The sequence below is a fragment of the Lactuca virosa genome, chromosome 3 (genome assembly GCF_052849685.1).
Source record: "Lactuca virosa cultivar CGN04683 chromosome 3, Lactuca_virosa_CGN04683_v6, whole genome shotgun sequence".
NCBI lineage: Eukaryota > Viridiplantae > Streptophyta > Magnoliopsida > Asterales > Asteraceae > Lactuca > Lactuca virosa.
In genome coordinates this window covers 77,792,308-77,820,049 of record NC_136428.1, presented here as the reverse complement: position 1 = coordinate 77,820,049, position 27,742 = coordinate 77,792,308, and positions in this window count along the sequence as shown.

Here is a 27,742-nt window from a genome sequence, read left to right as displayed (position 1 = left end):
TAAATGTAACCTCTAATGCACCTAAAATTGTGTGAATGATTCCTAGTTGAACCCTAGCGTATTTTAGTGCTTCATGACCTCTCTCTTATTATCCTCCACTTGTTCATGGTGTTTGTGACTTGTTTGAGGCATCACACTTGAGGTGCTAAGCTCTTAAAAGGCCAAATTCTACAAGCTACAATATAGAGGTATTCATCTAACTTGATTTTATGTTTCAAATATCAAATTGTATGCTAGTTGTAGGCTTCATGATTTGGATGATTTTATTGCATGTATAACTAGAGAAAACTTAGATCCAAAGCATTAGGGTTGTATGTGCACCATAGGGATGTTAGAGTACATAAAACCCAACAAAAACAATTGCGCCCAACTCTAGATCGTGTGTCGGGTAGTTTTCCTCATGAGGCTTCAGCTACCTCGAGGCGTATGCGATGATGTGTCCTCTTTGCATCAACACTGCGCCCAAACCCGAGATGGACGCGTCACAGTACACTACAAAATCCTCCACGCCTGTGGCAGGGCTAAGATCGGCGCCTTTCATAATTTTTGCCTCAAGGTCTAGAAGGTCGCCTGCTACTTAGGCCCCCAGCGAAAATTCACCGACTTCTTGGTCAGTCGGGTCAGTGGGACAGCTATCTTGGAGAAATTGTGGATAAATCTCCAATAATAACCTGCCAGACCAAGAAAACTCTGAATCTCAGATGGAGACCTCGGAATCTCCCATCTCATCACGACCTCTACCTTGGCCGGATCGACCAGTATATAGTTCTGGTTGACGAGGTGCCCCAGAAACTGCACCTCGCGCAACCAAAAGTCGCACTTGGAGAACTTTGCGAAAAGTCTCTCCCTCCTCAGTGTCTCCAGCACCTCCCTCAGGTGCTCCACGTGCTGCTCCTAAGTCTTAGAATACACCAAGATGTCATCGATAAAAACTATCACAGACCGATCCAGCATCGGTCTGGACAAGCTATTCATGAGGTCCATGAACGCGGCAGGAGCATTGGTGAGCCCAAACGGCATCACCACGAACTCATAATGACCATATCGAGTCTGAAAGGTAGTCTTCTGTACATCCTCATCTCTGACTCTCGTCTGGTGATAGCCTAAAAGCAGATCGATCTTTGAGAACCAAGATGCTCCCTGAAGCTGGTCAAAAAAATCATCGATCCTCGGGAGTGGGTAACGGTTCTTCACCGTTACCTTATTCAACTCCCGGTTACACATCCGCTGAGATCTGTCCTTCTTCTTCATGAATAGAATTGGGGCTCCCCAAGGAGAACTGCTCGGCCTGATAAATCCCTTGTCTAACAGCTCCTGTAGCTGTGCAGACAACTCCTGCATCTCGGGAGGAGCCAACCGATATGGTGCCTTGGCTATCGGAGTCGCACCCGGAACTAGGTCAATCATGAACTCCACCTATCGCTCTGGAGGTATCCCAAGCAAATCATCCGATAATAATCCACACACTCTCTCACCATTGGCACATCATCCACAGTAGCCTTACCCTTCTCCCGGGTATTCATAATGTTAGTGACAAATCCTGTACATCCCTGATGAAGGTAGCATCTGGATCTCGCTGCAGAACACATGACCGGTCCACACTGCGGTCTGTTACCCTGAATCACTAGCTCTCCCCCACTTGGGGTCCTGACCCGAACCAACTGCTGCTCACAGTCGATCACCACCCCATTAGGGCTCAACCAATCCATGCCTATGATAACCTTGCTTCCCCTCAAGGGAATGGGAACCAAATCCATGAGATAATGCTCGTCATAAATCCTCAAAACACAGTCCCTATAAACCTCTGATGCCCGAACGGACCGTTCATCTGCAATATCAACCTCTAAAGGACAATCCAACATGCTCGTAGACTCGGCAAACCTCCTGCTGAGTGCAAGAGAAACAAAAGATCGGGTAGCTCCCGAATCAAATAACACCAATACTGGGATACCGTTCACATGGAATGATCCTAACATAATACATGAAACATGAAACATAAATATCAAAACTGACATATAATAAGAGATAGGGAGAAGAAACATACCCGTCACCACATCTGGTGTGGCACGTGCCTCCTCGGCGGTCAACTAGAAGGCTCGGCTCCTCACCTTTGGAGCATCTGACTTGCCTTGTCGACCATCCGTGATCCACAGGGTCGCTGGAGCTGGTGCCACCATTGGCACTGTTGATGTCAATCTCGGGCAGTTGGTCTTTTTATAGCCCTTCTAATTACAATGAAAGCAAATCAGTTCTGATGTCTGAAAGGTGGGGGTAGGGGCAGTACAATCCCTGCTAAAGTGCCCAGTGTTGCCGTACTTATATCAGGCCGATCCCCCAGCTCTGCAAACTCCCTCGTGTGGTTTTCCGCACTTCCCATAGCAGATCTGGCCGTGGTGTCCCTTCGACCTCGAGTCGAATCCCTTGGTTTTCTTCCCAGAAACTGTAACACCCGTAAAATTCAAGCCAATTTAAAACTTTTTAAACAATTCAAAACCGATTAGTCATTACAAAATGTTTTCAAAATATATAATATCATAGTATCCCAGAAACAAAGTCATAAAAAGTGAGGAGCTGTACGATCACGCCTTTGCCTTGCCACGATCCACTGATGCACCTGAAACAATAAACTGAAACTGTAAGCACGAAAGCTTAGTGAGTTACCCCTAAAATACCGATACACATACAGTCCACATAACCATGTCAGCAACATCATAACATAACAAACTGAACAGAACAGCATGTAACGGGTCCACAGCTTTACAGACTGGAATACCCCTGGGCCCACAGTGTGACTCTGGAATGCCTACCGGGCCCTCAGCTCACATCTGGATTGCCACCGAGCCCTCAGTACGAGTCTGGAATGCCTACCGGGCCCTCAGCTCGTATCTGGAACGCTCCCAAGTCCTCAGTATGAGTCTGGAATGCCTACCGGGCCCTCAACTCATATCTGGAATACTATAGGGTTTGTTGGCTACCGCACGGAGCAGTACAACCTCAACCCATCCCACTTAACATGTCGACGTGTAACAGATAAATACACATACAGGTAATCAATCAGTATCACAGGTAGTCGTACAGACCTACCCTCTAGCATATCAAACTAGCATGCATAACCTAACTCATACTCAACATAATACAACTACTAGGATATCATATCCAATGGGTCGGCCTTGGTGCCTTAGACCCCTTAGTATAGTGAGGATAACTCATCTGGCATTGCTGAAGTCCCGCAAATAAAACTCCAGCTGCTGGTTGACAGATTCCCGAACTGTCAACATCAAACAATACCCAATTAATAATTGGGTTCCAAGCCCAAGGTCCAACTCACACTACAAAATCCCAAAAGTCAATAATGGGCCAAAGCCTAACATATGGCCCAATTTTCCAAATTGGGCCCAGACCTCTATGTGGTCTTTCCTTAAGGCCCATTCAATTAGTATAGTCCAAACTCTTGGTATTCTCATGGCCCATTATCACATAATCATAAAGGCTCAATTATGGCCCATCAATGGCCCAATTTTCCAAATTGGGCCCAAGACTCTCACATGGGCCTTATCCTAAAACCCATATAATTATTCAGTCCATTTGCTTATTCTTGGGAGCCCATTAATAGTCCAATCACCAAAGCCCATTAGGAAGGCCCAACTCAAGGCCCAAGTGAAATTAGGGTTTCACATAAAATGATGATTAGGGTTAAGTTTCCTACTTAACCCATTAAGGACTTAATCCACAAAGGACTTAATCCATTAAGTCCAATATTGCTTAGATTAATTTTTGCCAATGATTATTATTTAATATTTCAAGTTATCAAATAATTTCCGTGTGTCCCGATTAATTCCCAAATTAGGGTTTCGTTGCATTAGGGTTTTCCAAACTCTAATCAGGGTTTCCTACCCAATACTAGCCCATTTATCAATTTGTTGGGCTTTTAGGCCAAGTAGGGCTTTATTGGGCCCACTAGAATATCATTAAGCCCATTAGGGTTTTATTTGGGTCAATTAGGGTCCATTGGAGCTTAGAAGGCCCATTAGGGTTTCAAGCACCCTAAACGAATCGAACTCAACGAGGCAAGCACACCGCCACCCGACACGGCGGCCGGTGGCGGCAGCCACCACCCTACGGTGGTGGTTTGAGTTTTTCTATTACTATTCTGGGAACCATTTACAAATTACAACTCAATCCAAACACACATCAAGCTTCACGCACCTAAATAATACACACACACACACAGCTGCACTGTGGCGGCAGGTAGTGGTCGGAGGTGCTAGGCACCACCTCACGGTGGTGGTGGTGGCTCACATTAGCTTCCAATTTACACAAACCACACACACACCTATGATCAAAGAAAACACGCACACACTAAATTAACCCACACAGCCACCTGAACAGTAACACCACCACCCACCTGGTGGTTCACGGTGACGACAACAGCATCCCAGCGATGCAGCGATGGCTAACGGCGGCAGATGGGTTTCGGTGGTCACAGCCGCGACTGGATCAGAGAGGAGAAGAGAGAGGGATCTATGCGTCTTCACCCGAGAACTGCAACAGTGACAACCACGGTTATGTTCCTCCAGCCCTCGCAACGTGATGGTGTCACTTCTCGGTTCTTCGTCGTCGGCGGCGGCAGTAGGAACATCAATACAACAGTGGAGTGGGTTTGCGGAAGGCGACGGACGAGACTGATACCGGTGGTTAATGGAACAGTGACGTCCGTGACCCACCTCTTCACGGCGATCTCGAGCTATCACGACGTGGGAAGAACGGAGGTTAACGACAACTTTTCCCTGGTGCCATTAGCTGATCGGAAAGACGAGAAGAGAGGTGGCGGCGGTTGAAGGTGAGAGGGAGGCATAAGGGTGGCGGCTGCACCTTTCTCTTAGGGTTAGGGTTTAACGAATGCAAGGTGACGGGTTTAATACCCGTGCATACAAACTTCATGTCCAAAGTACATCTTTGGTCCCTCTTTCCCAATTTCTTTTCAATATGAGGCTACAATTTACAAAACAGCCCTCGACATTCAAGATTCTTTCATTTCAAGTCCCAAAATTACCATATGGCCCCTCCATGAAAAAATATTTCCAACTTAGGTACATAATTTACCCTTTAGCCCCCAACCATCCAAAATCCTTTCATATTAGGTTCAACTGATACCAAACCACCCCCGACTACTGAAAATCTTTGCAGAATAAGTCCTGAAATTACACTTTAATCCCCGAAACTCCAAATCGTATCATCTGACTTCCCGAAACTAACACCCCGTTAAGTATTATTTGATTTGAGCTATAACAACATAAAATAATAATAAAAATTACTTCTCGGGGTTCCAGATTATTATTTAATGATTCTAATTTAAGCGGGATGTTACAGAAACCCTTGTCTCCTTCCCTGTCTCCGCCTTCCTCTTCCTAATGTGCTCTATGTCAATCTCCCTCTCTCTCGCACTGGCTATCATGTCATCCAAAGTCGGGCATGCCGAGTAGCTGACATGTTTCCGAATGTCAGCTCTCAACATGTTGTGGTACCGGGTCTTCCTCATATCCTCATCCCCTGCATACTGAGGCACCAGTAAGGCCCTCTCCATGAACTTGGCGGTAATCTCCGCCACCGAATTAGTAGTCTGCCTCATATCCAGAAACTCCCTGGCCAGCTGCTGAAGCTCCACAACCGGCGCAAACTCGGCCCTAAACCTGGTCACAAAGTCCGACCAGGTCATAGCTTCAATGCCTGGGGCTCCCAATGTGTCATTGACTGCCTCCCACCTGTCTCTAGCTCTATCTCTCAAACAACCAGCAGCATACCTGACCTTCGGCCCTTCAGGGCAGAAGCTCGTCAACTGTGCAAACTCGATGTCTGCAATCCATCTCCTAGCCACTATGGGGTCCTTCACCCCGTGGAAGTCTGGTGCTCCACATCCTCGAAAGTCCTTGAAGGAGAGTGTGCGAGTCCCATACTAGCCAGGTGGCATGTCACTCCTGAATGCCCTAAGGCGATCCTCCATCAGCTCAATGATACCTTCCTTGATCGACCCAAAAATCATCGGTGTCGACTCAAGGATGTCTCTCGTAATCTCAGATGCAATGAACTCACGTAACCCATCATCAACTGGCTCGGAACCCGTACCCGAACCTGACCCAGACCTTGAACCTCCTGCTCCGTGACGTATCACCACTAATCTGAAACAAAACACATAATCCTCAGGGTCATACATAACCTCGAGAGGTCTCACGTATACTACTAGTTCCCTGGTTCTGTCTCAGCCCTCCCTGACTCGAGTACAGATCCTATGCTTTCAGTAGTATGGGCCCATACTACTTTCCACATCTATCTGTATTTTCCTCAAGGATTGCTTTGACTTTGCCAAGTCCCTTCTACTACCATTGCTTTCCATGCTAATCTCATCCTAGGCTTACCCTAGGGTAATCTCCGACCACTCTCTGCGATCAGCTGCATAAGAAGTCACTGTTATCTCCCCTTACTAGCTCGTGAATAGCATTACATATCAGTAAGACCAGATAATTCTTCGAATGAGAGGTCCTACCCTACAACGGTTGGACTCAGACAAGAGTTGCGAAATAGGGCTAGACCTAACCTTCTGAAAATTATTTAGTCCTCGTAATATGTAAATTAATTTATTCGTTTACAAGTTAATTAAAGATAACTAGAACTTCTAAAATTACAAAGCAAGCAGCATTCGGGCATTGAGTAACCCAAACCAAGCATATCCTATTCAGGCCATCATATCACTGACTAATCAGTTCTAGCATGTAATTCAATAAGCACATATAGCAGGCACATAAGGCATCTTCCTAGATCCTTAGCCCTAATCTAGCATGCAGTTCTCATAATCATATCATATGACATAACAAACATGTATGGGTATCTTGGGGAAAACTTACTTGAGCTCGGCCGATTAGACGCATCACACTCCTTGTTCTTTCTGAAAACCTTAATTTTAAATTTTGAAATTTTTTTCAAATCCTCGATTTGAGTCCAGAGACCCCCGAAGGTGTCTCCGAATCCCTCAAATCAAGGGTCCAATACCAACTTCTAACATCCCAAAATCCAAGACCAAAAATTTCATTTTTAATTTGACAATTCATAAAACAGATTATTGAAAACATCATCAAGGTTATCTCATATCATACAAACCCATAAGTCATATGTCTCAAAAACATGTCATAGGATAATAATGTCAGAGTACAAATCCCAAGAATATCATAATGAGGAAAATCGTGGTGTGATGCGTTGCAGTCATGCTGACTCCTTTCCTTTCGAAGAAGAAGTACTTGAAACCAAAACTGTAAATCGTAAGCATGAAGTTTAGTGATCCCCCATCATACCACATAAACACATATGTCAGGCATATCTGGGCTCCCGACCTACCCCGCTGATCATACCTGGGTGCTCAACCTACCCATGTTAGGCATACCGGGGTGCCCAACCTACCCCTGTTAGACATACATTGGTGTCCGACCTACCCCTGTCAGGCATATATGGGTGCCCAACCTAGCCTCCGATTTATCTCAACTGGTTACGTGGACTATTTCACCCACTACCACTACCACATACTAACATATCATAAACATACTGCCAGACATATATCGGTACCCGACCTACCCTCCGGTTTATCACAACCGGTTACGGGGTCTAACCACCCCTCCTACCACTATCACATATAACATACAATATAACATAAAAATCACATCAGATAGCGGCAAACTAGACAATTATCACAAAGACAATCATCTCTACTCTATATTCTTACTAGTGGGCCGACATTGGTGCCTTAGACCCACTCCTATACGAAGGTAACTCCGGGTCCGGATATCACCCGAATCAAGCCCATATACATAGAAGATTTCCTTAATTATTCCTTCCATACCCACAACCCCCTTAAGGATCAACTTTGGTCAAAGTCCAAATCAAAGTCAACATTCTGGTCAAAGTCAACGTTTCGGTCAAAATCAACATTCTGGGTTGACTCTACTTGCCGAGTTGGTCCATCAACTCGTCGAGTTCTATAAATTATAAAACCCTGAAATCGTGATCCAACTCGTTGAGTTCTTTCACGAACTCGTCGAGTTCCTCCTATCAACAGAATCGGGACACCCCGACCCAACTCATCGAGTTCCGCTATGAACTCGTCGAGTTCTTCAGCCTGTTAAGCCCTTCTTACTGGATTAAGCTTTTATCCTTTAGATCTAAGTTCCATACTTCATATACATACTAAAAATTTCCTTTTAAGGGTAAAGTTTCCAACTTTGCCCGTTAATACCCTTCCTTAATGGATTTAGCTCAAACCCTAACTCTTTAAGACCTAGATATTGATCCAAAAGCCCTTAATACTTCAAGATAAGGCATACAAACTGAGATCTAGACCCTAGACACTACATGAACACATAAAGTCTCTGAATTTCTCTCCATGCATGGCCTTTTGGAGCTTAAAAGGCCAAAATGACATCCTAAATCTTCCATGGGGCTTCAATGGCCATTAAGTTTGCACCTTTATGCCATGAAAGCCCTTCAAAGTCATAGATCTGGAAGTATACTTATTGGGACGTCCATTTCCCAAGGACCATGCTACTTGGACCAAAACCCCATAAAAGTGATAAGAAAGAGATCTAAGCATACTATAGGCAAGATAGGAGCTTTATACCTCATATGAACCAGAAATGAAGCTCAACTTCTGGATCTACTCTTCTCTTACACGTCCTTGGGCCTTCTTCAAGTATCTCCTTCAGGAACCAGGCGTTACATCGAGAACTTAGCATAAAGTCGTTCTCGCCTCAAAACCCCTAGGAGCTCTCGAAGATGCTCCTCGTGCTGCTCCCTGGTCTTGGAATACACCAAGATATCATCAATTAACACAATAAATCCATGAATACTGTAGGCGCATTGGTGAACCCAAATGGCATCACCACGAACTCGTAATGCGCATAACAAGTCCGGAACGCGATCTTCTCAACGTCTTCCTCTCTTACTCTGACCTGATGATACCCAAACCTAAAATCAATCTTGGACCAAGATGCACCCTACAACTAATCAAAGAGGTCATCAATCCGCGGAAGGGGATAACAGTTCTTCACCGTTAGCTTGTTCAACTCCCAGTAATCAATACACATCCGGTGTGAACCATCCTTCTTCTTGATGAACAAAATCAGTGCTCCCTGCGGAGAACTTCTCGGTCTGATGAACTGCTTGCCTAGCAGCTCCTGTTGCTAAGATGACAACTCCTGCATCTCAGGCAGTGCCAAGCAGTACGACGCCTTGGAAATAGGGGTCGTACCTAGCATAAGGTCGATCCTGAACTCGACCTGCCTCTCGGGAGGCACAGCGGGTAACTCCTCAGGAAACACATCTGCGAAGTCCCTAACAACCAGAACCTCTGAAACTGAATCCATGTAGCCCGCACACCCATGCTAAATATACTATCGAGACCTGGCTATAGAATAAAACCCTAAACCTATCCCGATGCCTTCTCCGAAGATAACCAGCTCTCCTCCACTATGGGTTCGAACTACCATGCACTGGCCCTAACAATCACTTATAGCACCGATTCGGCTCAGCCAATCCATACCCACAATCACACAAACATCCCCTATGGGGATAGGAATCAGATCGTTCAAATAAGGCACCCCGAAGATTTGTAGAACACAACCCTAGTACACTGATGATGCAGAAACCCCATGTTTGTTGGCGATAGAAACTCGCAAAGGACACTCTAACTGCTCAATGAGCATAGAAAACACCCTACTGAACGATCGAGATACAAAGGACCGACTCGCACCCAAGTCAAACAACACTAAAGCATGCAAAGAGTTCACTAGAAACGTTCCTAACAGAGGCACATATATAAGCATAACACCAAACATAATCAACTAGATAACGAATAGAAACATACTAGTCACAACATCTGGAGCTGCTCTGGCCTCCTCGGCAGTTAGCTGAAAAGCGCGACCTCTAGCCCTCGGGGGGCTCCGCCTTCCCCTGGAGCCCATCTGTGATCCTCAAAGTAGCTGGCGCGGGGCCTGCGATGGCTTGGCATCGAGCAATGGATAGTTGACCTTCACATGGACAACCTGATCATAATGATAACAGATCCTGGTATTCAGAGCAGGGGCTAACTGGCGGAAATCCCTCGCATAGTGCCCCTCCCCGCCATATTTGTCGCACACATCTCCTGATCGACAATCCCCGTCATGAACCTTACCGCACTTCGCAAAAGTTCGGCCTTGATGACCTTCAGATCAAGAATCAGCGACCTTGAACCACTTCGGCGCTGGTTGCGACTGTGTCGAGGCCGATCTCTGCTCTCTCGTCTAAATCTCTATCTCGATCTCAGGCCACCTGGCGGCCTCCTGCATCTCCAATAAAGAATCATATCGTTGGGTGGAAACAAAATTTTTGATATCCGTCTTCGGCACGCTCAAGTAACGGGTCATCTGAACCTGCTCCAAAGGCAGGGCAAAACATGGCCCTTTCAAAGAACATCCTGGTGATCTCCGTCACCGACTCCGACCCCTACCTCAGATCCAAAAACTCCTGGTCCAACCTCTCGCGCTCTACCCGCAGCACATATCGAGTACGAAACATATCTGTGAACTTCTCCCAGGATACCGCAACCCTCTACTCAGCAGAATATGATTCCGTAACAAGTCTCCAGCAATCCTTCGCTCCGGACCTCAGGAGGTTCAAAGCGTACCTGACCTCTTGTTCAGCTGGGCAAGAGCAGGTGAAAAAGCATCCCTCAACATCAGATAGACACCTCATGGATACGATCGGGTCCTGAACTCCATTGAAAGTCGGGGGCTTCGTATTGTCGAAGTCCCGATACTGAAAAACACGACCAGGTCCAACTCCTGCCGCTTCAGAAGTCTCAGCAACGGATGCATATCTGTCATCAAAGAACTCCGTCATTGCAGTCTTAATAGACCCAAATAACTCCAGAATTTGATCCCTGACAATAGCCACAACCTCCTCATGGATAATCTCCCGAATCATGTCATCCAACGCATCTAACCCACCCTGACTGCCAGCTCCCGATCCCGATCCGGACCCAGTCTCGAATCGCCTGGTCGTCACCATACTAAAAATAAACCAGGGGAATATAATAAAACACGCATATCATATTAGGGGAACCAACTCCCAACAAAGCCCTAGGGGTCGTGAATTCCCTGTTACGCGTACGGGTCCAATGTTTCCAGTAGTATGGGCCCATACTAACTTCCACACCTACCCGTATTTGTTTCAGAGGATCATCACAACAACCCAAACAATACACACTAGCATAATCATACACTCAATCCTCACACCCTAGAGGAAAGTCTAATCATCTTGGAACTGGTCGGCTGACCCCATACAACTCATCCATGAAACTTCCACCAACCCTGCAACACTCGTGTATGCTAATCATACATAACGTTGGACCATATAGAGAGTCGAATATTTGATCCTATCCTAACCTCTTCATCAAACAAGAGCAGGAAATAAGGCCAAACCAAACATTATCGGGCTATAGAGTCCTAGTTATGTATAACCATGATGCATACACTAAGCAACTACAGTAATGACGTCAATTCCATATAAGAAGAACCCTAGGCTATCGGGCATCATATAATCAGGCAATTCTATCATGCAAATTCCTGAAGATCCCTAGCCTATCACTAGCATGCTGTTCTAACATATCATAATATCAAATAACAGTGTGGTATTTTGGGGTCTACTTACTGGCTCCGGCTGATCGTACACATCGCATCCTCTTTGATTATTTTGAAAACATTTTGAAAATCATTTGAAAAATCGTTTTCCTTAGTTTGGGACTGGACTGACACGAGTGTTTCATCCAATTCACTCAAACCAATGCTCGGATACCAACTTGTAACATCCATCAATTTCTGAAAAATTTAAACTTTTCAAACAATCCCACAAAACATCATTGTCTACAAAATAGTTTTCAATACAGTTTTATTATCAGAGTCTTCCCAAAATCATAAAACAAAACATGAGGAGGTGCATGATCACACCTTTGCCTTCCTGCGATCATCTGAGGTACCTGAAAACATAACCCAAAACTGTAAGCGTAAAGCTTAGTGAGTTCCCCCAAAATACCAACACAACATGAAACCAAAATAATAACATTAAACAACATGCATACAGATCCTTCAGTCTGACTGGAACGCCCCACCGACATGCAATCTACCTGGTACGCTCACAGAACCTACAATTCGATTAGCACGCCACACTGGGCCTTCAGCCTATCTGGAACGTTCTCCAGGCCTTCGGCCTGACTGGTACGCCCCACTGGCCTTCAGTCTACCCATGACGCCCTGGGTCTGTTGGCCTTCAGCACAAAGCAGGACAGCCTCAACCCAACCACACATACACCGTGTCGACACACACACACACACACACATATATATATATATATATATATATATATATATATATATATATATATATATATATATATACATATGTATATATGCAAGAGATAATCATACAATTAACCAGCCAATAACAAGCAGACAGGTCTTACAGATCACTAAGCATAACATCATCATATCTACCAGGATACAGATCTAACAGATCGTAACAGTACTCAATCATACGGTAATCAGGATTACAATCCAAAGTAGGGTGAGCATGGTGCGGTTCAGTGCGGTTTTTGGCCAAAACCGAACCAAAAACCGCAACTTCGGTTTTTTAAAGTTTAGAAACCGCACCGTTCGGTTTTTATGCGGTTCGGTTTTTGCGGTTTTTTTTCGGTTTTTTGCGGTTCGGTATTTTCTTTGCAGTTTTTTTATTTGTTATTTGTTTTCCTTTTTACTAAAACTCAGGTAACTAAACGAGTTACTTTGACCTGGATGAGGAGTGTTAATCATTTTTTGAGAAACTTTATGTAGAGATAAGGAGCGTCAAAATTTTCATTTCCAGCTATGTGCGACTCCTTAAAGATGTGGGTTAAATGTCATAGACTTGACTCTCTTATAGGAAAAGTGAGAATGGTGAAGGTTTTATCTCAAATGCGATGGGGGATACTCTTATAAGGCTGACAAAATTATAGCCTAAATGATATCTTGGAGAAGAACCGATACCACCACTTCTTGGTTTGAAATCAAATGGCATAACGATTCATCCGACATGCTTCTAATGCTTGAATATAATATGAATTTAATATAATATTTGTTTCACGGGTACATACGATAATATTAATTAATGTATTCATAAAAATGATACTATCATCACTAGTACTCGTAATATTAAAATGTTAAAAAATATAATAAACATTATTTGTTCGTGTAAATATCACTATATGTATGCTTAAAATATACAATCATCCTCTGATAAGATAGATATTTATATTTATAGAAATTTTAATGTCATGAGTTCTTCGTTCTTACAAATATCAACATTTAATAGATACACACACACACACACAAACACACACACACACACACACACACACACACATATATATATATATATATATATATATATATATATATATATATATATATATATATATATATATATATATATATATATATATATATATATATATATATATATATATATATATATATATATATATTCGGTGCGGTTCGGTTTTTTGCAGTTTTGCAAGACTAGAAACCGCACCGGACCGAACATTTTCGGTTTTCACAAAACTAAAAACCGCACCGCCGGTTTTCATTCGGTTTCGGTTTTTCGGTTTTTGTTTATGCGGTTGTTTCGGTTTGCGGTTCAGTTTTTACTCACCCCTAATCTAAAGGGCCGGCCTTAGTGCCTTCGACCCATAAGTACAGTGAGGAAAACTCACCTCATATTGTTGAATCACACTGAAAGTCTCCGACTGCTAACTCACTAAAATCCCCCCACTATCACAACAAAATAATCATCCAATTAATATTTGGATTAAATCTTAAGCTAATAGTCGATCATTAGGGTAAAATGCCACTTTAACCTTTCCTTAGTTAGGCTAAGACCCAAGCCCAAATCTTGATCCAAAAGGCCCAAAACTAAGTAATCACTCAAGGCCAATATTTGGCCCAATTTTCTAAATTAGGCCCAAACTCCTACTTGGGCCTTACCCTAAAGTCTATCCCTTCACTTAGCCCAAAACACCAATACTCGGATGATCCAATAGGGGCCCAAGCATCTAAACCCACAAGGTGGCCCAAACTTGCTAAACTCAACAGACTGAGTACGCGGGGCGTACCCAGCTGTACGCTCAGCGTACTCCTCCTTGACCAAGAAACGCGTTGTTGACCACCTACGCCCAAAATACGCCCTGGTACACCCAACGTACGTGGTGGCCATGCAAATCTTCGAATAAGGGATTAATCCGTTCAGTTCAAACATCCAATAACCAGATCCAAGTCCAAGAAGGTGATCTTAACCATAAAATTTACAACTTTATGGTTATGCATGCATTATTAAGACCCAAACCAACTTCTTAGTTAGTCTTAACCACTAAAGACCTCTACACTTTTCATGCAAGCACTAAGTGAGTAAAGACAACATTTTTATGAGTTAACACAACTCAGATCTTCTGAAAAGGCAGCTCCTTTGGTCTTAGAGTAGCATTTACCCATTAAGTCTAAGAAAAGGGACCAAAACTCATAAAACTCCATATGGCTAGATCTCTAAGAAATAAAAGTAAAGTTCAATGCTTTATACCTTCTGGAGCTTCCCAAAGAGATAAAGATCAAAGATCTACAATTTTGAATCCCACACTAAATCTTCCCAAAGAATCATTTCTTCTTTCTTCAACACCAGAAAAACACACACACTCAATCTCAATACACACAAGGGCTAGGGCTTGCAAAATCGAATCAAGGAGGGTGGAGGCTGAAAGGGTGAGGGAAATGAGGTTATAAGGGGGATTATATAGGGCTCAACCCTAAAAATTAGGGTTTTCAATATCTAATGAGTACGCCCCGTGTACGTTGACGTACACCCCACGTACTAGGGCGAGCCCTAGTACCCTAAGCGTACACACGTGTGCATGGCGTACTCCCATCCCTTCCAAATTACGGTTTTGCCCTTAGGGCTTCTCATGGCTACTTCCTTTTATTACAGGGACCACAATGACATAAATTAAAACCATAAGGATGACTTTAAGAGTACCTGAATACCGGGGTGTTACATGAATGTTCCTTGAGGAAGAAAATTATATGTCAAGAAGTCGGTGGAGTCTTATTGATCTTGAAATGTTTCAGGAGTCAATCGAGAATAAACCTTTTAGTTATCACTAGCACACGACTTGAAGTTGATAACCTAACTTGTTGAGTTGACACGTTCTTGTTTCTATGCACCTTCCAGTTGAGTTAGCAATTCTTCTGAGTTCAATGGTTTTTGTTTGACTGCAAAAGGTAGAGCACGTTGGTCAGTGAAAGTACATTGATCAATATGGGCGAGCTTCTTAACAAAAGAGAATCACTGGTAAGCCCTTGTGCTACCATAGGGCAAGAAATTAAGAACAAGCGAAATTAAGTCCATGAAATATAAATTTGAATTTGGTTTGTGGAAATGATAGATTCACACAGATGAGAACATATGCACCATAAAATAGATGGCAATAGGTTTCACTCTGATTTATGAGAATAATTATGAGGAAACACTTTCACTAGTAGATTTTAAAGATTTGAGAAAAATATCATTATGGTTAGTAGTTGTGTTAATTACGTTCTCAAATTCGCAATATGATTACGACATCCCTTTTTATAGTTCGAATTGTGAGAAATGGCAAGGAACTGTTCGAACTCTCAGGACATGTGGCTATAAGTTCTGAAAGGATTTGAACACACACATATGCTATCTAATGAAGGTATATAAGCTTGAGAATTCTAATTAGAGACTTATTGAAGCATCATGTATCATAAATCTATACTTTAGTAATAAAGTCAAAGAGTATTGTTTTCTAGAAGTCCAGTTGATTTCTAGGTATATGTCCAAGTTAGTGGGAGCATAATCATTTTGCAAGTGAGAGCATAATTGTTATGCTAGTGGGAGCATAATTGTTATGCTACGTGTTGCAAATTGGAAATACTATTTATGGGAAACAAAGTCTACAAATTTGCAAGTTGCAATGTTTGGAAATTGTTTCGCCATAGTAAGGCTTAAGGAAGAGAGCACTCATACATCACTTCAAATCTAAAAGTTTAGATTGAAGGGTTTAGTAGAACTTAGTCATGGACATACATGAATATCATGTTGAAATGATTCAACATAGGAAATTCAATATATGAAAATATTATAGCAAGAGATACAAGGTCTAATGAATCGAGTCTCATATGCTTTGGATATAGGATCGATTGCATATGCTATAATATTCACGTGTTTTGATTTTTCCAAATGTATTGGGAATTGAGAGGGAAAAGGACTAGAATTTTGTGTGACTAAAGTTGTTAAACAACTGTCAAGAATCGTCTGAGGTTTACTAAAGATTGGTTGCTTTTGGAAAGTTGGAAGTATATTATTAATTTGGACGAACCATATTGACATAATTCTGGACAGAGGTGATTCTTGTTCAGAATTGATGGTTATGGAAATGTTTCAATAGTAGGAGTTGATTATTAAAATATACATGTGAGTTGGGAACTTTAATGCAAGAAGGATGTTCAAGGAGTGTACCTTGAATTTGAAACTTTGTTACCATGGAATTATTTTTAACAAAGTTCCAATGGAACATTATGTAATATCATTAGCTAAGTCTCTGTGACTTTGAAGCCTCGACATCACAGAAGGACATTGCATGAAAAATTGGAATTTTGACACGTTTTAGTAGTGATAAGAATTTGGAATTGAGAAATGAGCAGCGTTGGAACAGTGTCCAGTCAATCTTTTTCACAAAGGAAGGACCATAAAGAGGCATAAGTATGCATGTTCATAACATGGCATGACTGATGTTTAATTCAAGTGGCTAGTTGATTACTCGAAACATTATACAATGAATAAAGTATTAATTAATATGGTGATTAAATAATAAGAGTTTTATTTATATTCAGTAGTTGTGAGACCATAGTTAATTAGGTTATCATTGTGTTTCACTTTGTATGTTTTACTTCCTGAATAATTTGATTATTTAAAATTCCACAGGCGCTCGTAATTTTGGACGTAAGTAGCGAATTAAGATTGTCATGAATTGTATTGTAGACTACCTAAGGGTTTAGACATAGAAATAGTTTGTTGCAACGTTCATGATTACTTGAAAATGGGGATTTTGAGTACTTGAATGGGATAACTTTTAGAGAGAGGGAATGATTTATTAATTTATTATATGGTTAATAAATTAATTAGAAATGAAAAAAAAAATTTGTTAATATATTATGAGAATAATATATTAACTCGAAATAGTATTATTTATTTAATAATTGATCAGAAATTATTTGGAATTAATTTTGGGATTAGTTGGATTAATTAAAAGTAGGAGGAATAAAGGTGACAATGTTTAATATTTGAACATTGAGCAATTCTAGAACCTCCCATAGGGGGGCAGTTTCTAGAAGCCTTTCTAGGGTTTCCTTGGGCATTAAGGGTGTTTTGGATGCCTTAGGGAGGAAGTTAAGGGATTAGGGTTATCTTGGAGATACCTACCTTATCCAACACATTCCTAGACTCCTATATAAACCCCTAAGAGTTTAGAATTTCATTAATTCTTATTTTAGAGGCTTAGGGACGAAATTTTTACTCTTATCTCTTTCTTTCTCTCCCTCCCTCTCTCTCTCTCTCTTCAAGTTCCTTAGTTGCTACGGTTTGGGTGTAGACCATCAGAGGCGTTAAACTTGTCGTGCTAGCTGCCAAAGGTTTAGAAGATGGATTCAATATTGTTTACAATAACAATCTTTAAGGTTAGTTTTCTTATTCTTATGAATTAGTTTGTTTATAGTATGTTGCTATATGTGAAAGACATAGATCAAACTAGGTTTCATCAATTAAGTGCTTAATTGTATTTCCATTTAAGGCATTGTGGTTGTAACCTCTATTTCCCATTATAAGGTTCCTATATAATCAGATAAAACATAAGCATAAATAAGGAAAATATAATGGAATAAGTAAAGAAAACATACTAGTGACTACATCAGGCGCTTAACGTGTCTCATCTGTTGTTAGCTAGAATGCTTGGCTCTTCACTGCAGGCTCCTCCGCCTTGCCCCGGAGGCCATCAGTGATCCTCAAAGTGGTCGGTGCAGGCTTCGCTGCTGCTCCTCCTTTCAGTATCGAACAATCAGCCTTTTTATGTCCATTATGATTGCAATGAAATCAAATCAATATGCGTCGGGGGCAGTCTCTACTCATATGACCAGTCTGTCCACATCTGAAACAACCCGAACCTGTTTCTCGACATGCCCTACTGTGCGACTCACTGCACTTGCCGTAACTCCCTAACCCTGTTGGCCCCTAGTGTGTGAATCAGAAGTCTTGGGTCTCTTAGCCTGGCCCATCGCTATATGTACCTACTCCAGCTTACACTTCGCCAGAAGCTCTAGCCCAGTCTCCCGCTCACGAGCCCTCACTGTCATATCATATAGGGGCTTGAACCCTAAAAATCTAACGAACTCTCTAATTCTATCCCTCAACATGTCATGATATCTTGTCTTCTTCATCTCCTCATCTGCAACATACTACGGAACCAAAGAGTCCTCTCACAAAACTTGGTGGTGATCTCCGTCACCGTCTCAGTAGTCTGGCGAAGGTCCTGAAACTCCCTCACCAACTATTGTACCTCGATCTCCGGTGAAAACTCCTCCTGAAATATCATTAGAAACTCCTCCCAAGTCATGGCCACCACCGCCACAGACCCCAAAGCTCGACCGAACTCATCCCACTAATCACGTGCTCGGTGTCTCAAAAGGAAGGAGGCAAACCCCACATTCGCTCTCTCAGGGAAGAAGCTCGTTCGATGAGTATTCTCCATATCAGTGATCCACCAGTGGCTGGAAATGGGGTATTTAGCCCCAAAGAACTCCGGAGCTCCACACTCCTTAAACTCCCGAAATGAGGGAGTTAGTGCTCCTATCTGTCCCACATCGATCTCTGCCCGAAGGTCCCCAAGTCGCTCATCTAAAAGCTCTATGATTCCCTTCTTGATGGTACCAAAAATCACAGGGGTGGCCTCCATGATACCGTGAGTGATCTCTGATGTGATAAACTCGCACAATCGCTCATCTATTTGTTCGACACCAGAGCTAGAATGTCACACCCCCAAACCGGAACGGCGGAAATGTTCGGGGGTGGAGGACGTCATGTTTAATATCACAAGACATGCATCATAGTAATCAAAGTCATAAACAACCATTTCATTAGAAAGAAAGTGTTTACAAAGTATGTGGTTCACATAAGATAGATTACAAAAGTAAATGACAAAATAAGACATGAAGCTACTATGCTCCATCTTCTGAATCCCAGCGCGTGTACCTGTCTACTAGTTTCCTGAGAATACAAGTTATTTTGAAAGAGTAGATTAGCATTTAAGCTGGTGAGTTCATAAGTATTTTAATGATGTAAAGTAAGTTGAAAGTTCTTTTAGACAAGTTCGCCTATTCCTCCAGAAGATCCTGTACCTTTTGATATGATGAATGATAAGTATAAATGGCTCTACAATCCTTTCTATGAGTACTAAATTAATGTAAATTATATAGAATACAGATCAAAAAAACAATCGATTGTGTGAATCTGCCCTAAACCCACAACCAAACAAGGAACAACGAATGAGGCGGAAGTCGCACATCCCATTGTTAGTTAGATCTCTATTGTATATAACTCTGGTGCATTCATTTGGTACTCACAGAGTTAACTGTATTAGTTCCTTTATATTTGATGAAAACATTCTTTAAGAAAAAACCTTATTTCCTTTAGTAAAAATGGTAACCACAATAGCTCCTTCTATAATCAGTTAGTTTACACTAGTTATATATAACCTAATATCAAATAGATAGTTAATTGTGTGAATCTACCCTAAGCCCACAACCAAACAAGGAATAGGAAGTAAGGCGGAAAGCACACATCTAACTATTTGTAGGATATTACTTATATATAACGCTGATGTGTAAACTAAGGTATTATAGAATTAACCACTTAAGGTCCTTTAAGTTGTACTGGTTTAATAAAATGGATTAAACCTTTCACTAATAAGTTTCTAGTTTAGTTTACTCAATGTTCTATCTGAATGTATGTTTTTGTACTAGAAAACGTTGTATTGAATTTGAATACTATGACCTGGCCCATACATGGTAGTCCTTATGATTACTTGGTGTATACGGAATATATATATAACTAAGATCGAATAGATAGTAGACTGGGTGCATCTACTCTAAGCCCACAACCAAACAAGGAACCGAAAATGAAGCGGAAGGCATACATCCTTCTATCTGCTGGACTCAATTAATATATATCCCTGATGTATCTTCCAAGGAATCATAAATTTAGCATTGTAGGTCTCCTTTTAACTGAATGTTCATGTTACGAGTAAGTTATGTGGCGTTATTATAATATTTGGACAACTATTAGAAGTAATGAAATCTTGTACTCTTAATGCCCCAGTCAATACTGTTGTGAGTTTTGCATATGTTTATGTGTTTTATTTATTATTGTTCGGTACTTTGTAGATGTACCCTTTATAAATAAATCTTGTATCATACTTCGTGTTTGCTAACCCTGGTACGTTGTATTTGTACCTTTGTTAGTATAAACCCGGTATGACGTATTACCTTGTGTTTGCTAACTTTGGTACGTGGTATTCGTACCTTGGTTTATGCAAACCCGGTATGATGTATTATTATCTTATTTATTATTGACCGGTACTTTGTAGATGTACCCTTTATAAATAACTCATGTATCATACTTCGTGTTTGCTTACCCTGGTACGTTGTATTTGTACCTTTGTTAGCACAAACCCAGTATGGCGTATTACCTCGTGTTTGCTAACCTTGGTACGTGGTATTCGTACCTTGGTTTTTGCAAACCCGGAATGATATGTTATTATCTTAATTTGTTATAAACAATGAGTTTAAAGATACGATAACTTCCTAGGATACTAGGAATATATAGTATAAGTGTGTAATTCATGATTTGTTCTTCTGTTATAGTTATAGTATGTTCCTCCCTGTAATAGTTATAGTATGCTCCTCCTTGTACTAGTTATAGTATGCTCCTTCCTGTACTAGTTATAGTATGCTCCTCCATGTACTAGTTATGGTATGCTCCTTCCTGTACTAGTTATAGTATGCTCCTTCCTGTACTAGCTATAGTATGAACTAAATCCCTAAACTATACCCATTATAGTTTACTAGTATGTTTGTTTGAACTGTTATTACCTTGAAATAAAGACTCATTTATCTACTAAGTTATGATTGTACTTTAAAAACGAAGTTTTATAAACCATAAAGTAACATAACTTTTAAAAGAGTTTTTGCAATGATTTGATCACTTATAAACACATAAGGAATCCTTAAAAATGATGTTTATCACAAAACATTTACACAATTATCATTGTGTTAAACTTGTATTCCCTCCTTTAAAAGCATTTAAAACATTTAAAAGATTGATTATAGGGGTATGAACTCACCTTATGTGGGTGATTCAATTGCAGATTCGCGTAAGGATGAGATGTTCCACGAATGAATTCCCGAGACACAAATGAGTCCTAAATGAAATATAATGACATATATTGGCATGAATTTAGTGTTTAAAAGCAACTAACATGCAAGGAAACACCCTTAGGGACTAGGAAACACTTGGACTAAGTGTTAGAATCACATGTGATTCACTAAAGGAAGTATACGACCACACCATGGAGTGTACGGCCAAGGGGTGTACGTCTGTAACATCCCAAGTTCGGAAATAAGAAGTTGGAGGGTGCTAAGTGTAAATTGAGGAAGCTACTCGACGAGTAGGTATGCTACTCGTCGAGTCGGAGCGGGATTGATCGCGGGTTAAGTGGCCAACTCGCCGAGTCGTAAGACGTACTCGACGAGTTGGTGCTGGAATGAGAAAACCCTAATCCCGAGGGTTGCACCCTATTTAAAGGACTTTATGTCCTTCTCCCAGCCTCCTATTCCCCTAGAGAGTTTCAGAAACCCTAGATTCGAGTGAGCCTCCATTAATAGAGAGAATAGAGCCTTGGAGGAGAAAATCTTGGAAAGGGGCTTGAAGATCAAGAGACTTGCTGCAAAGGAGTGGTGTAGATATGGGATCTACTTCAGTTGGAGCATATATTGGAGGTATTAATCTGTTGCTTGGGCTCTTTTGTATCTAGATCTATTATCATTTGAGATATGGGGCATTTTTGGTATGATTGTGAGCTATTTCGAGTTAGAGGCTTAGATCTGAGGTTGCTACTTCAGATCTAGGCTTGTGATGGTCCTTAATGTCATAAAGCTCCTGTCTAAGAGTTATTGGTGAAGCCCCTTTGTCATAAACCTTAGCCCTAGAGTGTTTTGGGCTTATATCTCCTTGGTTTCACGTAAAGTTTGCAACTTTATGTGAGGGTTAGGTTGTAGAAGAGTGGATCTATGGATTGGAGCCCCTGCATGGCTCGAAAAGCCTCTGTATGGATTGAGGACTGAAGAGACTCGGCGAGTCACATGGGTGTACTCGACGAGTTGTATGAACATATGCATGGACTCGGCGAGTGTGAAGAACAACTCGGCGAGTCTGTTGAAGATTGCCTTGGACTCGACGAGTCTGTTTTTGGACTTGGTGAGTCTGGTCGCAGAACCCAACCTCTTGTCGTTAAAGCCTTGGTTTAGTGAGTCGGTTGGCGACTCAGTGAGTTGGACAGGATGGGATTCCGAGATCGTTGAACTCGACGAGTCTTGGGGCGACTCGGCGAGTTGAGTCGTGTTATGGGAGTTTTCTGAGTATGAGAACTCGACGAGTCGACGGGTTGACTCGGCGAGTAGAGTCAACCAGGAAGGTTGACTTTGACTGAGGACTTTGACTTTGATCAAGAGTTGACCAGTTTGACTTCAAAGGGTATTTTGGTAATTTCGGTATTGGTTCTTTGGTAGTGTGCTGTGGTGAAGTTCCTGGCGGTGGTCGGAGCAGCTTGGTCGTATCTCTTCAGTCGGCAATTGCAGGTGAGTTAACCTCACTATATCGACAGGGTTTACGGCACCAAGGCCGGCCCTTTATCGGATGGAAATCCGGGTATTGTTTGTTATGTCATTGCTTTGCTAGATGTGCATCCTGGTATTTAGGATGGTGTTATGTGAGTGACCTGGTTAAGGTCGGTACCCGGTATATAGGGTAATGTTATGCTAGTGACCGGTTAGGTCGGAATCCTGATTAGGATGTTGATATGCTATGTGATCTGCTAGACTGTTTGTCCGGTTAAAGATTGTTATGTGATTACTTGTTTTATGTGGACATGGCTGTTTGACGGGGGGTTGGGTTGAGGCGGGTCCTGCTTTGTGCTGTAGGCCAACATACCCAGGGCGGACCGGATATTCCGAAGGCCCAGCGAGCGGTCCGGATAGGCTAAAGGCCCCAAGAGGGCGGACCAGACGTGCCGAGGCTCGGAGAGTGGACCAGGCCGATTGAAGGCCCAGTGTGGGCGGATTAGTCATACTGTAGACTCGGAGAGTGGACCAGGTGGATTGAAGGCCCGGTGCGGGCGGACCAATCACACTGTGGACTCGATGTACATGGCTAGACTCGGAGGGTGGACCAGGTGGACTGAAGGCCCGATGCGGGCGGACCAGTCACACAGTAGACCCGATGTGCATGGCTGTTATATTTGTGATATGTTACGAGTATGTTTTGTTAGAACAGCATGCTAGTGCTAGGCTAGGGATCTTCAGGAATTGCATGATAGAATTGCATGATTATGTGATGCCTACTAGCTTAGGGTTTTCCTTATATGAGATATTCAGCTTTTCCTCTAGGAGTGAGGATTGAGCGCTCGCCGTGTGTGTGTACATGGTTAGAGTGTTGTGGTGATACTTGAGACAAATATGGGTAGGTGTGGAAGGTAGTATGGGCCCGTACTACTGAAAGCACAGGACCCATACGCGTATCAAGGAAGTCACAACCCTCTAGGGTGTCGGTTATGAGTTAGTTCCCCGGGCGGGTATGTGATGTGCTTAAGGGTCTTGTTGGTGTCTTGCAGTATGGCGATTACGAGACGTATCGGGGCAGGATCCGGTTCGGGATTGGGATCAGGAGAGGGTGGTCAGGATGGACCAGTACCACCCGAGGTCATTGGTCAGATGAATACGGATGAGTTGGATGCCAGGATTCGCGAAATCCTGCATGATGAGGTTGCTGCCATGTTCAGGGCTGAGTTGCCAGACATGTTTGGGTCGATCTAGACCGCCATGCTTGAGTACTTTGATGAGCGCTATGCAGCTCTTGCGGAGACGGCTACCGCGGCAGCTACAACGGCTGTAGCAGCGGCAGGCGGAGGAACCGGTCGAGGTTTTCAATATCGGGACTTCGATAATGCGAAGCCCCCTATCTTTGATGGAGTTCAGGATCCGATCATTGCTATGAGATGGCTGTCAGATGTGGAGGGTTGTTTCTTCACGTGTTCATGCCCTGCAGACCAGAGGGTGAGGTGTGCTATGAACCTTTTGAGGCTCGGGGCGAAGGATTGGTGGAGGTTGACTACGGGATCTTATTTCGATGTGCAGCGGGCTGCGGTTACTTGGGATCGGTTCCGGGAGATGTTCAGTACTCGTTATGTTCCGCGGGTTGAGACAGAGAGGTTGGCTCAGGAGTTCGTGGAGCTAAAGCAGGATTCGGAGTCGGTGACGGAGATCACCAGGATGTTCACTGAGAGGGCGATGTTTTGCTCGGAGTTTGCTTCGAAGCAGGCTCAGATGTCCCGATATCTGAGTATGCTCAAGAGGGATATCAGACAGTTTGTGTCCACGCAGAGATGTGATACCTTGTTGGAGTTGCAGGAGGCCGCCAGGCGGCGCGAGTTGGAGATTGAGTTGCAGTTGCGAGAGCCGAGGCGGGCCCCGGTACAGTCGCAGCCGGCGCCGAAACGGTCCAAAACCGTTGACTCTAGGGTTGGAGGTCAGAGCAGCCACACTTGTGAGAAGTGTGGGAAGGGTCATGTCGGAGTTTGCCGACCCGGTGGTGCGTGTCGCAAGTGCGGGAGAGAGGGGCATTATGCGAGGGATTTCCGTCAGTCGGCCCCGGTTCATGATATGAGGATTTGTTATCATTGCCATCAGGTTGGGCACTTGAGGGCCAACTGTCCACAGCTTGTTGCAAGACCGGTGCAGGCTCCAGCACCGGCCACTTTGAGGATTACGAGTGGAGGTCAGGGTGGAGCGGAGCCTCCGAGGGCTCAGGGATGCGTTTTCCAGCTTACAGCAGAGGAGGTCAGGACAGAGCCGGATGCAGCTGCGGGTATGTTTCCATTTTTGGTATCTTGTTATCTTGTTGATTATGTGGTATTGTAAATCTGTTCGCCTTTTTCTCATGATTCATGGTATGTTTGAGGATCTTAGTAGTTAGGGGTTGTAATCGGTTAGCATCCAAGGGGATAGGTAATTGGAAGATAGGATATGTGATCTCGTTGCTACGAATAGAAACTGCGATGCAAGAAGTGTTCAGTTGAGATTCGAACTTCCTTGGAGTTCGGGATGTACGATGTCAGGAGAGTGCTCTGTGGAGACTGCTCACTCCGGAGGGATTTAGTTCCGGAAAAGAGGGGAACTTCATCAAGTAAAGTCGATCGAGTTATGTCGGTTTGTCAGCGGAAGTTAGTAGTTGGTACACTAAGTGGGGAGAATTGGAAAATTCTCCGGTAAAACAGCAAGTATCCAGGGTTGGTTAGCTGCTTAGATTTATCAGTGTTGTTAGCCGAAAGTGTGGCATGATTGGAGCAAGTGATAGACAAGTGGGGCAGGGAACAGACCATGGTTTCAGGTGAGGTAGTTGGTCGATGTGAGGCCTGGGTTAGGCCATGGAAAGGATTCCGGGAACGGAACTGGAGTTCGGAACCCCAAGAGGGCTAGAACAGACTGCATGGGAGAGATTCCCGGGGAGGATGGTTCAGGGTAACGTACGACAGTTTTGAGCGGTCCGGATAGACTGAAGGCCGGAAGGCTTACCAGTCAGACCGAAGGCTCGGGGAACGGTCCAGACAGGCTGAAGGCCCGGGAGGGCGGTCCAGACATGCTGAAGGTTATGAGAGTGGTCCAGATAGGCTGAAGGCCTGGTAAGGCGGTCCAGTCATGCTGAAGACTCTGGATGTGTTAATAGATCTGTATGCGGAAAATGAGTGAATATGTCGCCATGCAATAGTCTTCGATATGGTCTAGCCCCAAGTATTGATCATGACGATGGAGTTGGCTGGAGGCCGTGCGTGGGCCTTGTTAGTTATGTGATCGGATTCGGAGTATATGGGAGTTCGAGAGTAGCAGTTGCCCTACATGGATAGTGTAGAGTGGAGTTTAGTAGTGGCACTTATAGGTGTGGTAAGGGTTGTAGAGTAGACTTCCTGGAAAGGAAAGGTATGTAGCTCCGGAAGGAGTGGGGGTCCTCTTAAAGGAAGGCAGTGGAGTAGATGGGTGATCGAAAGTGCTTGGTAGTAAGCACTGGGATTGTACCAGATGTATGGAAGCACGTACGGGTTGGATGCCCGTTGAGGTTGTGGAGCGGTTAAAACTGACGCGGGGTCAGGGGAGCTTAGAAGTGATGCAAGGGTAGATCCTTGGATTCCGAATTATGGTTGTGGTCATGAGCTAAGGATGTAGTGGTGTTCCATCCTAGGGATGGCGGGACCATCGTAGGCGTGCCTGGTCTTCCAGCCCGAGGCTGATTGGTTCAGGTACGATGTGTATGAACGATATAGCTAGGTGTTCGGGAGGGTTTCTCGGAAGCTGTGAAATGTTCCATCATGTCAGCGCGATAAGGGATTTAATCCAGGAAGGAAACGGGATGAGTTTCGATCGGTGCAAGTTAATAGAGGTAGCGCCAGTTGGGCGAAAGATAGCGAGTTAATACTGGGACAAGACCCGGTGGTTCAGAATGGTATCCAGTTTTCGCAGGTGGCGAATGAATGCGTAAGACGGAAGTGAGGTAGTGTCTTCAGGTGACACTTAGTTGATGAGTGTTGTCATCAGAGAAAAGAAGCCGGTGGCCAGCTTGGAGCAGTTGATCAGACCCTGCAAGGGAAGAGATGGATTTTAGGGATTCGATAATTGTGTTTGAAGGAATCTGGGTCGGTTTGAGAGCAATGGATGCATTGTGGGAGAATCATCCGGAAGTTTGTGTTGCCGCAGGCTTCGAGGACGAAGCCTAATTTAAGTGGGGGAGAATTGTAACATCCAAAGTTCGGAAACAAGAAGTTGGAGGGTGCTAAGTGTAAGTTGAGGAAGCTACTCGACGAGTAGGTATGCTACTCGTCGAGTCGGAGCGGGATTGATCGCGGGTTAAGTGGCCAACTCGCCGAGTCGTAAGACGTACTCAACGAGTTGGTGCTGGAATGAGAAAACCCTAATCCCGAGGGTTGCACCCTATTTAAAGGACTTTATGTCCTTCTCCCAGCCTCCTATTCCCCTAGAGAGTTTCAGAAACCCTAGATTCGAGTGAGCCTCCATTAATAGAGAGAATAGAGCCTTGGAGGAGAAAATCTTGGAAAGGGGCTTGAAGATCAAGAGACTTGCTGCAAAGGAGTGGTGTAGATATGGGATCTACTTCAGTTGGAGCATATATTGGAGGTATTAATCTGTTGCTTGGGCTCTTTTGTATCTAGATCTATTATCAATTGAGATAT